The sequence below is a fragment of the Giraffa tippelskirchi genome, chromosome 13 (genome assembly GCF_054371585.1).
Source record: "Giraffa tippelskirchi isolate mGirTip1 chromosome 13, T2T-mGirTip1v1.2.pri, whole genome shotgun sequence".
Taxonomy (NCBI): domain Eukaryota; kingdom Metazoa; phylum Chordata; class Mammalia; order Artiodactyla; family Giraffidae; genus Giraffa; species Giraffa tippelskirchi.
In genome coordinates this window covers 104382057-104389979 of record NC_137287.1, presented here as the reverse complement: position 1 = coordinate 104389979, position 7923 = coordinate 104382057, and positions in this window count along the sequence as shown.

The following is a 7923-nucleotide window of genomic DNA, read 5'->3' as shown; positions in this document are numbered from 1 at the left end:
CACTCTGTTTGACGATCTCTAAGTCCATCCAGGTCTCTGCAAATGGCACAATTTCCTTTCTTTTGGCCTGAGTAATATTCCATTGTATTTATGTACTGCATATTCTTTATCCATTCCTCTGTTGATAGACATTGAAGTTGTCCCCATGTCCTGGTTATTGTAAATAGTGCTGCAGTGAACACTGGGGTGTATGTGTCTTTTGGAATTATGGTTTTCTCCAGGTATGTGCCCAAGAGTGGAATTTTGGGGTCTTATGGTTACTCTATTTTTAGTTTTTTAAGGAACCGCCGTACTGTAGTCCATAGGGCCTGTACCAACCACCAACTTACAGCCCACCAAGAGTGTAGGAGAATATCCTTTTCTACACCCCCTCTCCAGCAATTATTGTTTGTAGATTTTTTTGATGGTGGTCATTCTAACCAGTGTGAGGTGTTACCTCATTGCAATCTTGGTTTGTAGTTCTCTAATAATTAGTGATATCAAATACTTTTTCACATGCCTTATGGCCATCCATATGTCTTCTCTGGAGAAATGTCTATTTAGGTGCCCTGCCCATTTTTTCATTGGATTGTTTGTTGCTTTGATATTGAGTTGCATGAGCTGTTGGTAGCTCTGGAGTTTTTTTTTTTGTAAAACAAGAACTAGAATATCCTCTACCTTAGTAGAGCAGCGGGGGAACTAAGTGAGGACATGTCAGTAGAGAACCCAGCCTAGCCCTGACTAGAGAAGATACTCCATGAATAATAGTGAATGTCATCATTACTTTGTTGTTGTTTGGTTCCTAAGTCATGTCCAATTCTTTTGCAACCCCACGGACTGTAGCCTGCAGGGCTCTTCTGTCCATAGGATTTCCCAGACAAGAATACCAGAATGGGTTGTCATTTCCTTCTCCCAACCCAGGGATCGAACCCACATCTCCTGCATTGGGAGGGGGGTTCTTTACCACTCAGCCACCAGGGAAGCCCGTCATCATTACTATTATTGCAATAAACAGTAGTGAGTGATGATTTGATGCAGTATTTAGGAGCCCAAGAGAATAGTGAGGGCAACAAGGGGCAGTGTGTGCAGTTCTTAAAAGTACGATAGGCCTGGGCTCAAATCTTGGCTCTGCTACTTACTAGCCTTATGATCTTTCTCTTTCAGGGACTCAATTTACTCACCTGTAAAGTGGGCACAAAGGGTATACCTACATCATTGAACTGGTCTAAAAGATACACATTTAACATGTATAAACCTGGACACACAGTCCCTAAAGATGTGCTTTCTTCTTCATCTGCTGGAATGGGAGCCCCATGAGGCAGGGATCTTGTCTGTTTTGTTCCCTGATGTGTTCCCTGTGTCATAACAATACCTTGTGATCATGGCTGATGAACACGTGTTCCCTGACATGTTGTTGTTGCTGTTATTATAACACACAGATCATTCACCCTGCCCACGGGTGACTTCCCTGAGGGACAGCATGTTGCTCTGTTTTCAAGTATTTTCCATGCACATCTGCCTCTCCCCAGACACTGGGCAATCCTGCTGCATTAGAACCCACCCTTCCCTTCTCTCTTGTCCCTCCCTTTTCCAGTGACCACTGGTATGTATAGTGGCAAGAACGTGGACTTGGCTGGCCGGGGGCTTCTCCCCTCATTGATGGGCTCCTCTGAGCCTGTTGCACCTCTGCTCTGGGAGCTAATGCCAGGCTCAATATTTCTCCAAGCTGCTGTGTCGGTGCAACAAGAAGATGCCAGTCCAGGGCCAGCACAACGTGGGGTGCAACAGTGCCCCTTTCTGCCCACTCTCCAAACCCTGGAGAGCAAAGGGCACAGGCAATGGGTTGGGAGGCTGGTTCCCTCAGAGGCCATCTGAGGTCCAGGCAGGTGCATCCAGGCCATCCTGGAGACAGAAGTGATGACAGCTCCTCCTGTGTGTCCCATCACTTCGTCCCTCTCCGGGAACAAGGAATTTCCTTGCACAGAAGATATTTGCTTTTCAGGGCCAAAGACGCCAGCCACGAGGGTCGTGAGATGAATTTCTCATTGAAATTTTCCAATGAAGCATGAAGGATTAGCTGTCCTAAGCCTAGGACATCCTACCCCTGGCATGACAGCTAATCCTCAGCCAGGGCAGCTTCCTGGTCCCACTGACTCAGACCTTAAGCTCTGAGCTGGTATCTTTTTCTGAACACAGCTCAGCTTCCTGACAAGAAAGATTCTAGAAGGTCATCCAGGCTACCGAGACCAGAGAGGGCAAGTGTGGGGTTGAGGCTGCACAGAGGCAGGGGTAGGGCTGGCTGAGGCTCAGGGTTCCCACTCAGCTCCCAGGTTTCACCCCCAGGCACCCCCTCCCCAAACCCTGCCTAACACAATGGTAGACTTACGGAAGTGCACCCTCCTCCCAACCACAATGTAATTTCTTCACTTTGCTATGAAAAAGAGCTGACAGAATTGTCATTTTGCTTTTGAAATCAACCAGACAGGAACAATTCATCCAATTTATAAAAGGCTCCCGTTTCTCACACTTGAATTGCCTCTGCAGGAATTCTTGGCAAATATCAAAATCAAAGTAACAACTGTTTGCAAACGTATTGTCATTTTCATGACTGCTAAATATAAAAATTAATAAAGTTGTCATAATGTTACAGTCTGAAGACCTTTAATTTAAACTTCGAGCCGTTTTGACATTTTTCTGGTTTTGAAGGTAATGCATTTTGTTTTTCCAGCTTGCAAACATTTTCCTAAGCCCTGGGCTCTGTGTCTGGAACACCTATTGGGTTAAACAGCTCTCCCAGGTATCGGGCCCTAGAAAATGTAGAACTGCTTCTCGTGGGCTGATGGATGGACAAGGGAGTCTCATCCCCCACCCCCAGGCTCTTCTTCCTCCTGCTCCATGAAATGCCCCTCAAACACTTTGCCCAAACCTCCCAGAGAAGAGTCACTATACAGTAGAAAGGAAAGTTCAACGGGTCTGGCTCCTTCCCAAGTCCCTTTGAAGCCCAGACACCTTATCTTTTCCGCCCTTGGTTTCCTCAGAGCTGGCATAGGATCTGACTTAGAGTAGGAATCAAATGATGTTTGGGGGAGGAAAGAAGAAAGAGAGGATGGAAAGAGCAGAGAGGAAGGAAAGGAAGAAAAAGCAAAGAAAAGAGAGAGGGTGTTGGAGAAGGGCATCAGCTACGCCCCATCTGACCAGATCACTGAGGGCAGGGACCACAGAAGGCCTGGCTTCGCTAACTGGCATTGACTGTCTGAATGTGTGAATGAATGAATATACAAGAGAACGAGGTCAACAGCCCACTGACCTCCCAGAATTTGACCTCTTGTCTGTCTTCTCCCTGTGTCCTCTTCCAGATGCCTCCTGCTAAAGTGAACTGGATCCCTCATCCATCTATTCATTCGTTCACTTAACAATGTTAAAAGTTTTGCGCTAGGACCACTCATCCACTCAATAACTGTTTATTGAGCACCTCCTGCGTCAAGCCCTATGTCAAAGATGAATGAATCTTAGTCCTTGTCCCAGAGAGATCGGCCAGCCTCCAGGGCAATAGATGAGTCATTGAGGTCAGCTCATAACTGGTAGGAAAGTGTGATCTCATTGTTTACTCCTCCAAACCACCAGAGGCAGGTAAAAGTTTATCCCCATTTTATAGACAAGGAAACTGAGGCACAGAAAGGTAAAGTAAATTGCTCAAGGTCACCCACCTAGTAAGTGGCTGAGCTGGGATTTGAGCCTAGGTAACCTGGTTCCAGAGTCCATGCTCTGAGACGTTTACATCACACTGTCATTTTCACCTTAATGATTGGCATCCATCTTGGACTATCTGAGCCCTTAAAGGATAGGAAGCACTCTGATTCATTCATTTTTTTCTGTTTCCTTAGCATCACTCAGCCCAAGTTTTGTTCAGGGGAGGCACTCCATAAAAGTTTGTTGGTTGAAAGAATGTGTATTAGCCCTTTCCCCTCTGCTAGACTGGGGCTCCTTCAGGTCAGGGACCACAGTTCTGCCATCTTTGTGTCCCCAGCAGCCACCTAGAGCCTGGTTTGTGGTTGTTGTTGTTCAATCACTGAGTCGTGTCCAACAGTATGCAACCCTATGGACTGTAGCCTGCCAGGCTCTTCTGTCCTCCACTATCTCCCGGAGTTGGTTCAAATTCATGTCCATTGAATCGGTGATGCTATCTAACCATCTCATCCTCTGCCCCCACTTCTCTTATTGCCTTCAGTCTAGGTCCCAATGAACACCACATTGAATTAAAATGAAAAGAGTAAGCTAATCAATAGTTAGACCAATTGGCTGAATAGAGAATGTAGAGGATAAGATCCAGAATCCAGCAAGAAGAATCCAGAATTCCATCCGTCCGTCCTTCCTCCCACCCTTCCACCCATCCACTCATTCCATCATTCATTCATTCATCATATATTTTTGGAACTTCTGTTCTGGCCCTGCCCCATGCCAGGCTCTGGGGTCCCAAAGAGCACTCGTGTGTGTCCCAACCCTCAGCACCCATCAGCAATCAGTCAGTTCAGTCACTCAGTCATATCTAACTCTTTGTGACCCCATGGACTGCAGCACGCCAGGCTTCCTTGTCCTTCACCAACTCCCAGAGCTTGCTCAAACTCATGTCCATCGAATCGGTGACACCATCCAACCATCTCATCCTCTGTTGTCCCCTTCTCCTCCTGCTTCAATCATTCCCAGCATCAGGGTCTTTTCAAATGAGTCAGTTCTTCGCATCAGGTGGCCAAAGTATTGGAGCTTCAGCTTCAGCATCAGTCCTTCCAATGAATATTCAGGACTGATTTACTTTAAGATTGACTGGTTTGATCTCCTTGTTGTCCAGAGGACTCTCTAGAGTCTTCTCCAACACCACAGTTCAAAAGCATCAATTCTTCGGTGCTCAGCTTTCTTCATAGTCCAACTCTCACATTCATATATGACCACTGGAAAAACCATAGGTTTGACTACATGGACCTTTGTCGGCAAAGTAATGTCTCTGCTTTTTAATATGCTGTCTAGGTTGGTCATGGTTTTTCTTCCAAGGAGCAAGCATCTTTTAATTTCATGGCTGCAGTCACCATCTGCAGTGGTTTTGGAGCCCAAGAAAATAAAGTCTGTCACTGTTTCCATTGTTTCCCCATCTATTTTCCATGAAGTGATGGGACCAGATGCCATGATCTTAGTTTTTTGAATGTTGAGCTTTAAGCCAACTTTTTCACTTTCCTCTTTCACCAGGTTCAGGCAAACGTGCACACTGACAACTATTTTCCCCAAAGCAGGTAATGTTCTTGAAAATGTTCTGTACATTGAAAATTTGATGCAAATGGTTGGAATTTTCCCTCTTGCTGCCTTAGCTGCTGTCCCTGGCAGAGCCTGGTCCTGAGGACAGCCTTTCAGAAACACTGAACTGAGTTTAACTGAGCATTTTGGGACTTGAAAGAAGAAATCTTACAACATTATGATGTAGTTGGAGATAATACAGATAATACAAAAGACCGATATTGGCAGAATTCCCAAACTTGGGGTATCTGTGAGTATATTTGTCTCCCAGGAGCTTTTAATAATTAGCCAGACCTCAGCTGGAATCCTAACCCTGCTGCTGACCGGGTGTGTGACCTTGCACAAGTTACATGGACTCTCTGAGCATCCATTTCTCATTTGCAAAGTAGAGCTCACGATAGTGCATTTGCTAAAACTGGTGTGAGGATTAGGTAAGACTTAAGCCTGAAAGCAGTGAATCCTGCGTCTGGCACACGGTTGAGTGCTGAGAAAAGCTAACTATGCCGAGGGGAAAGGGTTGAGGCTGGGAACCGGGACAGGGTCTCTTTCCTGATCCTACTTCTTAGAGGTGGTGATTTTAGGCAAGTTGGCTCTCTGAACCTTCTCTCTAACATCAGATGCTGATCCTGGTTGGGAGGAACTGGGAATGCATTGAATTAAAAATTAAAAATCCTCCTGTCACTGAGGATCCCAATGCCCCAGCCTGACACCTCCAGGATGTGGTCTGCTGGCTGCCACCCTGTGAGTCCCTCCTCCCAGGCGGAGTTGTAGAACCAGGGGGTAGTGAAGGGGCCCAGCTTCATGAATCCCACTTCCTTGTAGCAGCAGTGGGGAAAAGGTCAGAGCAACATGGGGGACTCAGCATGGACGTGGCAGGGTAGTGCTGGGCCAGAAGGAGAACCCAGGGCACCTCTCCTCCCTGAGGGCCTAACACTCCGTCCTCCAGCTTCTCTTGCTCTCGCTGGAAGACCTGGGTTCAAACTCACTCTGCCTTCTTCTAGCTGTGTGGGAGTGGGCCAGGCAGTCTCTCTAAGATTCAGTTTCCTCATCTGCAAAACAGGGATACTAACAGCCATTTCCTAGGATGGTTGTGAGGACCACACGGAATGGTCCATGTAAGGAGCACAGCACAGGGCTGGGCATAAAATAAACAGCTAAGGTCTATTAGTAAAGAACCCACCTGCCAATGCAGGAGACATAAGAGATACAGGTTTGATCCCTGTGTCAGGAAGATCACCTGGAGAGGGGATGGCAGTCCAGTCCAGTATTCTTGCCTGGAGAATCCTATGGACAGAGCCTGGTAGGCTATGGGTGGGACATGACTGAGAGACTTAGCACGCACACAAGGTCGATTAACTATCATAATGTTGCTATTATTATCCTTGTTTTTCAAAGGGGGAGACTGAGGTTGTGTCCCAGTAGGCTGAAGAATTGGGATCTGAGCCCAAGATTTCTGACTCCCAGCCACACATTTAGTTACATCACTTCCCTGAGACTCAGTTTCCCATCTTTAAGATGGAGCTAAGGATATTGAACTTGAAGTCAAGCTTTGAAAATTTAACAAGATCAAGAAGGCCAAGTGCCCAGAACAATGCTGTGCTGTGTTTAGTCTCTCAGTGCTGTCTGACTCTTAGCGACCCCATGAAAGATAGCCGGCCAGGCTCCTCTGCCCAGTACGAAGCCCGGCATAACAGAATATGCTGCTTTATGCAAATTATCTTCAGTGTAAGAAGCATGAATTTGTAACATTATGGCTCCACCTCGTGGTGTCATCTGGGAACTGCGCATTCATCACCCATCCTGGGCTTGCAGGAGCAGGGGGTGGAGGCAGGAGGTAGGGGCGTTGAGGGGAGTGGAGAGAAGGGTGACTGAAGCTCACCGGCTCTCTTGCCTCTATGATTGTGGGGGCTCATGTGGAGCGGGGGTGAAGTGGGGTGGGGGCTGAAGAGAGGTGGGGGATGACGGTGTGTTCTCATAACCGCTTGAGTTATCTCTCCACATCTTTGCACAGGCTGTTCCCTCTGCCTCTCAGTTTATGGACCACCTACTGGTGGAGGCAGTTTGCAACACTGTCTAAGGCACTGCATCAAGGCTTTCTTGTTGCATTTTCTCAGAATTACCCTATAAAATAGGCACTATTCTCACTCCCATTTTGCAGGAGAGGAAACTGAGGTTCAGAGTCAGTGGGGATGATAGCATTTGAACCTGACTCCAAAGTTGTGCCCTTCACAGTCATGCCAAAGTGCCACATCAGGGACATCCACTCGCTGAAACACACAATTGTCATGAAAGTCTCATGTGAAGAAAGGGTTCAGGGCTTCACTTTGTGGGACCAGCAGGCCTGACATTTCCACCCACTGGGAAGGCCCTAGCATTCCCAGGGCCTCTGAGGCCAGGATTCTGACCTTCTAAGTGTGTGTTAGCTTATTCTTCAATTTTATCTTTTCCAGGCAGATTCTGAAGTGTACCTTATACACTGAAAAAGCAACTTTGGGGCAAACGTCTTATACAGGAAAGGAAAGCAGAGCACAGAGGAGCAGGGACTGGGGATCCAGGATTAGAAGGTACAGGCAGCTTCACTGGTAGCAGCTATTGACTGAGTCCTAAACAGCCTGGAGCCAATCTTTCAGCCTGGCTCATGCATCTCACTGGAATGTCATC